This window comes from Filicampus tigris, chromosome 1 (assembly GCF_054856515.1).
Source record: "Filicampus tigris isolate MCC_2025a chromosome 1, RoL_Ftig_1.0, whole genome shotgun sequence".
Classification (NCBI taxonomy): domain Eukaryota; kingdom Metazoa; phylum Chordata; class Actinopteri; order Syngnathiformes; family Syngnathidae; genus Filicampus; species Filicampus tigris.
The window spans coordinates 13,296,822-13,306,706 of NC_141217.1; the positions used below are offsets into that span (position 1 = coordinate 13,296,822).

At 45.2% G+C, this 9,885-nt stretch overlaps 1 long non-coding RNA gene across 1 annotated transcript; it reads right to left on the reverse strand.

Annotated features, from left to right (window-relative positions):
- Positions 1 to 6,644: 6,644 nt before the first annotated feature.
- On the reverse strand, positions 6,645 to 9,434 carry LOC147152843 (uncharacterized). The gene is made up of 3 exons (XR_015088556.1): positions 9,164 to 9,434; positions 7,617 to 7,760; positions 6,645 to 7,555 (listed from the first exon to the last, which is right to left on the reverse strand). It is a non-coding gene; the product is annotated as an uncharacterized LOC147152843 (long non-coding RNA).
- Positions 9,435 to 9,885: the final 451 nt, after the last annotated feature.

Sequence of the window (9,885 nt, forward strand, 5' to 3'; positions counted from 1 at the left end):
CAATGGGCTTCTGCCAGGATGTTTTATTTTATTATACGAATTAAAGTTGATATGTAAACACAGACAGAGTCGATGAGGACAGTTTACACAGAAGTGATATAGGACAAAAGCAGTTGCTTTAATTCGAACAGATAGTCTCTAGTGGTTTAAGCGCATGGCGCACAACGCATTGAATTTGAGTTGTGGTTTCTAATGAGGATGTAACGATGAATGTAAAATAGATTAAAAATCAATCAAACCGATTAATCGATTGTTTTAGTAATCGGTTGAATTGATTTAAATTTTAAATCTGTCGAAAAATTATCTCTTTAAAAAAAAAAAATCAATTCCAGGTGCATACCAAATTTTGAATGTATAGATCAAATTGTGACCAAACATCATTGCGTATTGCGTTTGCGGATGGCTGCAGCACCACAATAGCGCACAGAGACAAGCATGGTAGCAATTTTTTAAAAATCAAATCGAATCGAAAATTGTTAACTGAAAATCGAATCGGGTCCTGAGTGAATCTTTACATTCCTATTTCTTATCCATTTTGCAAATGATTACCAGTTCTTATTGTAGTCACTCATATTGCTTTCTCTCCCTAAAAAAAATACACCAACATTTCAAGAAGAAACCAAAATTGAAAAGCTGCTGCAGTCAGGCAAGGTTGCTCTACATTCATCAAATTTAGAGACTGTAATAGTGTCTTCAGATTTTAAATCAGAAGTCCGTGTTTAGAACATGCAATTAAGTATACACAAGCCTTAATTCCCTCCGTTGTGGTCACTTGTTAGTGTCTCCCCAACTGAAATATTTTTTAAACATATTCACACTTGTGAAGTCAGGGCAGTTTTCCACGACTAAGTTGTGTGGACAGTCAATCCCCTAAATCGGTTAGATTAAAGTATGGAGGTGGCCTGGAAAAGGGGCTAAAACACTGGACCACCTCGCCGCAAGCACCTGGAATGAGAAGCTACTGCTGAGTGTCCGGAATTAACCTTGGTCCTCTCCTTCCTCACAGTTTCTTTGTGGCGTGTGCACACGACCTTTTCCAAGGAAGCTTTGAAACCGTTTCCTTTGACCTCATCCTACCTCCCCAACAGGAGGCGGACAACGTGTCAATTGTGGCTGGGAAAGTGATGAAAAAGGAAGCTAACAGTGGGGAGCGGTTAGCCGGGCTGTACTTGAATATGAGCTGTGACAGCGCGGCCCAGAGGACGCCGTGCTCAAACGCACACAACAAAGCGGCTGAGCACTTGCGGGGGGGCGGCGCCCAGTGCTGGCAGCAGGAACAAATGATTGGAGCCTGTCAGGGAACTGGGAGCCGCGGACACGTTTGATCTCAACTTCCTTCTTCTCTTAGAGATGGGAAGTGGGAGGGAAAATAGCCGCAGGCTCAAGTCCAAGCTGAGGTGGCGACGCACCAAGATCTCACTAACGGCGCTCGCGTTTATGGATGACAGAACTTACTTGTTCAGAACAACTCATCACTGCCTGATATGAAAGCTTCATCAACACTTCCCCCTCTCTCGCAACGTTCAGGAAATTCCAATTATTATTGTTGTAATATTCAACCTGCTCCTGAAGGCCCGCGCCACGACTCATCCGACCCGAATAATTCATTAGCTGACAAAAGTCTGTTTTGACTTCATGGGCTGTATTAAAAGAATTTCAATCGGAATCTTTGGCAAGCGCAAACTCGTGGTGGGCAGAGAGCCAGCCTGCTTCAATTTTTCTCCCGTCTCTCGGGTCTCCGATGGGCCTCTTCATGAACAGCACGAACAAACTTACTATTGCCACAAGCTATTTCTTGAGTAGAGGGGAACGGATCAAGGCAACTGTAGATCCAGACAGCACGACTCAATTTGGTTGAAAGAAGACTTTTAAAAATAATCCCAATGGGGGCGCCACCGCTCAGATGTGGGCTCGATCCCTGGCCATTGTGACCGTGTCGAAGTATCCCCAAGCAAGATACCGAACCGCCGGTTGCTCCTGATGCTGCATCATCAGTATGTGAATGAGGTTCAGTGTGAAGCGCTTTGAGTACCGGTAGCGGTAGTGATTTGAGCGAAGTCTACCACATTTCGCATGAACGCCAGCGGCGAAGCGCATAGTGTACTGTCGTGAAATCCTGAACTCTCGCTCGCCTGCAATTGGACCGAATTGCATTTCTGTTTCCAGTGGATGTGTTTAGGATCAATGGCGATGATTTAGTGGATCTAATTATCAAAACAATATCAAATAATGCTGTTTTTGCTTTGTAACGAATAGGGAAAGGGGGGAAGTGACATATGCGGGAAAGCAGTCAGCACATTTGTATCTTTTTTGGCGTGGCAGGGTTTGTGGTTTCCTCCTCAAAGTTGCCTAGTGGCAGTAAAAGCCACACAGACCCCCTCAGGCCATGACAAAGGTGCCATTCAAACAGTTGTAAGTCCATGTTTCATCAGAAGAGTTATGAAAATGTTTTATTGGGGTCGAATACTTACGCAGTGTTGCTTTAATACAAATAGTGTGGAACATAAGACAACTGAGCACAACATCATTTAGAAACACTTCAAATGGGTTGTCTAAGCTGCACTTGGAGATCACGTGACAGTCTCGCCCTTTCCTCAGCCTCCGCTCGGATTTCTGTGTAATATTTATCAGAATGCCTCGTTTCAACTAGTGGGCTTGCATAGAACATATTCTTGAAAAAAAGATGTTTGGGTTGATTTCCCCTATAACTCATATTCCACAAACGCAATATTAATCAGAATGCCGTGTTTCAACTAGTGGGCCTGCTGGGAACATATTCCTGAAAAAAATATGTTTGATTTCCTCTTTCAAGACAAATGGAATCATCTACTTTTCCTTTCGGCTTGCCCTCATGTCTTCCCTTACTACATCCACCATCCTTCTTCCTCTAGGTCTTTTGCCTAGCATCCCCGTCCTCATCACCAATATACGTACTAACGTTCCTCTGGATGAGTCGAAACCATCCAAGTCTGCTCTCTCTAACTTGGTCCCCCAAAAAGTCTAACCTCGGCTTTCCCTCCGTTGAGCTCATTTCTAATCCTACCCAACCCGGTCAGTCCTACTCTTCAGCGCCACTGTCTCGAAATCCATAGATCGTGGCCGGTCTCACCCCTGTCTTATCATAATGGAAATAATGAGCTCGAAAGTGCAAGGGAATTCACCCCCCCCCCTCCCCCACATCCACATCCACATTTAACTTTTTGGTGTGACGACTACAGAAGAGTGAATAGAACACACATCCGAATCCTTCGGCCATGTGTAGGCAGTTCGTAACAAGCTGTACAATTTGATGCTGGTCCATCTTTGAGGCAGAGTTTCTTTCTAGTTGAGAACATCCATATAGGTGGTACCTTCAGGCATTATTTTTCATATTTCTCATCTTCCATCGGTCTCACATTGGCTTTAGTGGGGCAGTGCCAGCGCACCCAGTAGAGTCGAGGCACTCCAACATTAAGGACCACCTCAGGATAGCACCACGGCGTCACCCCGCTCGCCATCATGACCGCATTACAAGCGCGTTGGGCTAACGAGGCTGGATGGCGGCATTGCGCTCCAGCCACCCGTGTCGGCGCGGATGATGGATAGTTTTCGGCACAGGCAGGCGCCTCATTCGTTTCTATTAGAGCGATATGGAAATGACCTCACGGGTTCAGTTACTGATCCGTTTCACTCGCTCGGTTGATGAGTGCATCAGAAAGCAGCTCTGGATCTAAGTCCTGTCAGAGAGTTGTTGATCAGACACCAAAATGTGAGGCAGATGCCAGTATGCAGGTCAGTGTCTGATCAAATCAGAGCGAGTGGCTAAACGACGTCTGTCAGAGATTATCGAGATCACCTTGCACTCTTTGCATGGTGGCCCCGGAGGGACACATGCATTATTGAAGCCGCTCTTATTGCAAGAGGGCCACCTCCCCATGTCAGCGCCTACTCAATATTAACGACGGACCTCGGAATAATGTTCATCCTCGGAAACTGGGGTCAGTGCTCAGTCAGTCAGTGAAGGGATAAAAACACCCGGACGCCTCTTTAAAGTGGAAGTCAATCCGAAGATATTTGTTTTCCAGAATATCTTCTATGCAGGCCCACTAAACACGACATTCTGATTGATATTGCGTTGGTGGAATATGAGAAATCCGCCTGTTTTTAGCTAGCTCAGGGGGCGGCCATTTTGTCATTTCTGTAGACTGAAAATGACATCACAACTACTCAGGGCTCAGGTAACGACCAATCACAGCCCAGCTGTTTTCTGAAGGTGAGCCATGATTGGATGCTATCTGAGCCCTGAAGGGGTGTGATGTCATTTTCAGTTGACAGAAGTGGCAAAATGGCCGCCGCCTGAGATGGCTAAATCGGTATTAGTAACATGTTTAAGTTCCAGCATCAGAACACGAGTACTAAGACAGTTGAACAAACGGCAGCACTTCGGAACTCGGATGTGGAGGAAAGCAGCGCTGCATGGCGAGGGCTGGCACCCTGGTGTCGTGAGCTCAGACCGCATGCGTATTCATGAGTTGTCGCGATGCTAAATAACATCTGCTTTACAAAAGCACGCCATATGTTTGGCCAACTTTGTCGTATTAGCCGCTCATCACAGAGAAAACAACCGAACGGCGAGGTTTCGACTCCTAAAGGCACACACGTGCAAAAAAATAAATAAATAAAACCGGTGACTCGCACACCCTTTACCCGTCGGCTGTTTAACGTTAGTACAAATTAGAATGCTAACGAGCAGGCAAGATGTGAGGCCGAGGTCAAGCATGGTGGCACTGGCGTCGGCATTCAGTACGTCAGCATGGTTGGACGCCAAAATGGTGGCTCTCCACACTTTCGGGCGCTTTCCGGGGACAACTTGTCTGCATTTCAGGCGGCAGCTGAGGGAGGTCAGCGCCGCCACCTTCGCGCTTACCACCTTCAGGTCTCTCCTCTCGGGGCTCAGAGGATGGAGGTCCTCATTAAAATTTTCCACGGCTGTGAACTCTCATCCTTATCAGCCAGTCCACCTTCTGGAGGTTTCAAACCTGCAAAGGTGTGCTGGGAATAACGGGTGCTGTATTCTGATGAGAGCGCCTGCCAAACTACACTTTCAGACAATTTAAGATCTTTGACGACCGCTCGAATGTTCACACCCGTTTTGTTTTGTTTCAGCCTTTTTCAGTTTTGGACCCAAACTTACTAAAATGCAACATTTATTGCTATAACATGAATATATACATTATTGATAGGAACATAATGGGCATGAATTGATTTCCAACAAACCCTTCGCCAAAAGATTGTGTGCTTGCTTGACAATCAATCAAATAGCTTACAGCATTTTACTCAATTGGCAACTCAATTAGAACTGACCTGGCTGGTCCCATTCTGGGTCCTAAAACTTTAGACTTAAAGCGGAAGTCAACCCAAGCATATTTTTTTAAGAATATGCTATATGCAGGCCCACTAATTGAAACACAGCATTCTGATTAATGTTGTGTTTGTGGAATACGAGTTAAGCAGCAAAGTCCAACTGTTTTTATCCATCTCAGGGGGCGGCCATTTTGTCACTTCTTTCGACTGAAAAGGTGTTTGGAAACACTTCTTTTTCAGAGTCTTATTTCGCTTTGTGACAAGAACATTGAGATCACAGGAACATCAAACATTCAGCACCTGACGCAAGGCTGATGTTTCTCAAAGTTGGACTCTTCTTCCTCCTCCTCGGCACTCACAGACATTGTGTTCCCTGCGTGGAACGTAGTTTTTACCCTGCAATTAGTAGAGGTGGGAATGGGGTTGCTTCAGACCCCTTCCAGGCGTTTTTGCGTTTAGACTTAACAGTCAGTCAATGCTGCGTCCTTCTCTGATGTAAGACTTCAACCGAGGTTTTTCTTGGCTGCTCCAACAAAGTGTGCAGAACCACGCGAGGCGCCCCGGCTGCCACAGTGCGGAATATTTATGCTCGGCACAGCTCGGCCTGTCAGTGGCTAATCATGACAAGGATGATGGATGGTGTTTATTTTCTGATGATGGAACGCAACCCTCGCCTGATGAAAATTGGAAGAAAAAGGACAGATCACGCCGACTCGGTTATTAAATTATCAAAACATCATTTGCATTGATGGCAGCCGAGACATGGCTTGTGGTGGGGGAGGCGGGTGACAGAGGCCAGTCCACCTTGGACATCTCCCGCTGTCCTTGATCCCCCACAATCTTCTCTACACTGTGACTGACGGCTATAGAGGGAGCAATTGCAAGTCAGGTTATGGAGAAGTGAAGACTAGTCAATAGACTAGTCAACTCATCGACTCCACAACCACGTTTAGAGCATGTCGCTAATCACGTTTCTGTTTGAGGAGAAGGCAGAGTTGCTCGCGGCTTCAGATGAGCACGCCCAATGAAGTTAGCCCTCTATCCTGTTCTCTCTCTTTGTCCATCTACTCGGCCTCTCGATCGCGAGGCAACCAACCGAGACTGACGGTCACCCCGCGGAGCATTGGCACGATATAAATGAAATTGACGTGAGTGATGGCTGCAATGTCAGGCACAAACTTGGGCCATGGGCAATGCGGTGGCTGCCATAGCTGAGAAAGTGGTGCAGAGGTAGGGGAGAGAGTTGGAGGATTTCAAATTTCAGCGCCATGTTGAACATCCAGTCTCATGTCAGACTGCATGAAGCGGACCCTGAAAATGAAATTCAGGAATCACATTTCTGTTAATAAAGGTAAGAACTTTAGCTGCTCAGTGACATAGTTGGGTGACGAGCAAGAGTATACCCTCCCCCGCTTTATGGTTTCTGCCACTACAGCGAGCAATTAGCTAGCTAGCTATGCCTACACCAAGAATATGCAACCTCCCTGAACGCTACAATTTACAGAACAGCTCGGTGTTGTTATTTACATTCGGGAGACAGCACCAGTGGGATATAATTGAACCACCGGAAGATTTAAGCAGATATATTTTTTTGTTGCTCAAACATGTACAGATGCGTTGGCTTAAGAAAGTTGCCAAGACAAAGTAGCATCTGTTTTACAGCCAGTTGTGGTTTCCAACATTTAGCTGACACACCTAACAGAGTTTGAGAGCGGAGACAATGACTTTTTAGGATTTTGAAGCCTCATTTTATATACTGTATGTGGCGATTTTCCAAATTAGGTATGATTGCTAACAACACTCTCTCAAATGTATTTGCTCTTTCCAAGAACTTTCATATCCAGCATTTTAAGACAGAGTCTGAGAACTTCTAGAATGAAAAAAAAAAGTTTAAGATACATTTTGGTTTGTTTACGTGGAAAACACCAGTTTGGGACGTCAGTCTCGAAGGTAAACTAGTCAGTCAAGTCAGACAACATTGATCAGATGGTGTGAAAACAGGAGTGGATGTTGGAATAGAACTTAGCTCCATGTGAAACAGCTTCAGAGCCACGGTGATGAATAATGAAGGCAGACGTCCTCCCAGGTGGACGCAGGGTGTCAAGCGGACAGGTGTCAGTGCAGCTCGGGGACGACAGCCAATGAAGTTGTCTCCATATTAAGCAGACAGTTGAGGCCTCTTAAACGGGCACGGTGCGAGGACCTGCGGGGTCTGCATCTCATCAGCTGGGCCCGGGGCGAGCGGCGAGGACCGGGGGGTGGGGGGGGCTTACCAAGTGTTTGGGCCTCTCCACCTCACATCTTCCCATCCGCAAACTGGAAGTGACCCTGCGCCTCTGCCAGCCTCGCCAACACTTCTCCCATCATGCACCAGGGCCGCACGCAGCTCCCATGAGCCTCGCCTCGCTCCCTGCCATCTGCCGTGATTTATAGAAAAGGGCCGATGATTTATGGGCCAGTCATCTCACAATGAAGTTGTTCTCTTTCATTTGCGTGACCTGCCGACCTAGCCGCCACTCGCTGCCAGGTTGGGGGACGGCACGCTAATCATGCACTATGAGGGCTTTTAAACAAGCTGGGGAAGGAGGGGGCTGCAAAAAGACCCCTTAATGAAATTAATTTTCAACAGCGTGCACGTGCTGATGAAAGACAGACAGAGGATGTATCCAACACACAAACAGGCCTCTAGCCACCAAGAAAATGCCGGGCCCGGCGCACAGGCGTGTTTAACGATGACTGGGCGCAGATGTCAATAAGACCCAGATCACAACAACCACTATGTCCTGTACAAGCAATTCATCAGACGCTCTATCAGCTGTGGCTTCTAACTAAAATGAACAGAAACAATCACCCACCCAACAATGAAACATCTTTTAAAAGAAGTCTTGGTCAGTTTTAATTTAAGCAAACAAAAGAGCCAGAGGATATTTCAGTTTAACAGAGCAGAGCAGCTCTGCTTCATAAGGTACATGTGAAGCTCATCACCACATCCTTGAGGAAACCCACGCAAGCACGGGTAGAACCTTTAAAGAAGGCCAAACCAAGATTTGAACGCCAAACCTCAGAACTGTGAGGCAGTTGTGCGAGTCACAAGGTGGTCTTGCTGCCCTCATCAGCCAAGTATCATATTAACATGATGTGTGAAGAGCAGCAAGGACAGAAGGGACCTTAAAGAATGTCCCAAATACAGTACCGCTTATGGCATTTTGCAAATAAACAAAAAACATATCCCTTAATACTATTTTCATACAAATTGGTTACTCACAGCGGGACCTCAGAGGTCACACCAGAGGCGGGCAAACTTTAGTGCTTTGATTTTTTTTTTTTACCTACCGGTTGAGTAGAAGCACCTGTGGCTAAAGCCAAATTGTGGCAGGGTTTTTACTTTCTGAATCTGGATTACCCACTTCCGATTATTCATATACAATATTTAAAAATGAATACATGAATTAATTCTAATGCTTATCCTAGTTTTTAAAAAAATGAATAAAAATTAAGCGTTTTGGGGAAAACAACTAGAATAATGCAACAAATATTAGTCTTGAAATTGTAAACGGCAAATGCACGGTGCGCACGTATTCGGAAAGGAACCGACTACGATATGTTGCCTTGGGCCTTTATGTGTGTCGCTTTTTTGTACACCCATGGCCTACGTTAATAACTTCATGGGATATCCCTCCTTCAACAAATTGGATTACTAAATGTATTAACATACCTTCGACTACATGATACTGCATTGTTAGATATTTTATGCACGTGGTGAGTGATCGTTGTTATCGTCATTATTATTATTGTTATCATTAGAAACCGGATGACTTACGTGAGCTCAACAAACTGTAGAACAAAAGTGAACGCAGCTGAGTCCGTTTGAATTGGAACCAGGTAGCAGAGTTATAAATGAGTTTACCACCAGATATTACAGTGCATCCTGGGACCTGTAGTTTCACTGGTTGCGGTGGAATTGACTTCCTTTGTGACTGGAATGTTGAAACATTTGTACAAATATTATGTACCAAATAAAAATGCATTGTACGTTACCTGTTTCCCGTTGTAGGAAAATGAAATCAATGCGCAGTTGAAATCAATGCGCAGTTGTATTTTTCGGAGTGTTGAGGACATTGGGGTCTACAGTACTGAACGAACTCACCTAGTCAGCTTGACGACGACGACGACAAAAAAGACAAACCTGCTAAAATAGTAAACATGTCAACAATGTGAACTTCAGTGTCACAGAACTGCTCTAATTTAAGATTTACCAAGAGACGATCGACGTCTTGCAGTTTGTTCGTTAGATTGGCGCAACACTGAGCTCAGAGCGCCATCTGCTGATGAAACGTTGTAAATAGTTGTAGCCTTTTAATAGCCTTAAAAATTGATGCCCGATTCAATTAAAAAAATAAATAAATGCACAACAAAGACAAGTCTGATAGTTTATTTAAGTCTCACTTGTGATGTAACATAAATATTTGCAGTCATAGTCTGCGGAATATAAATATAGTATTGTGTGACGACGGCTAGATGCATGCGTGTGGGTGCATTAAA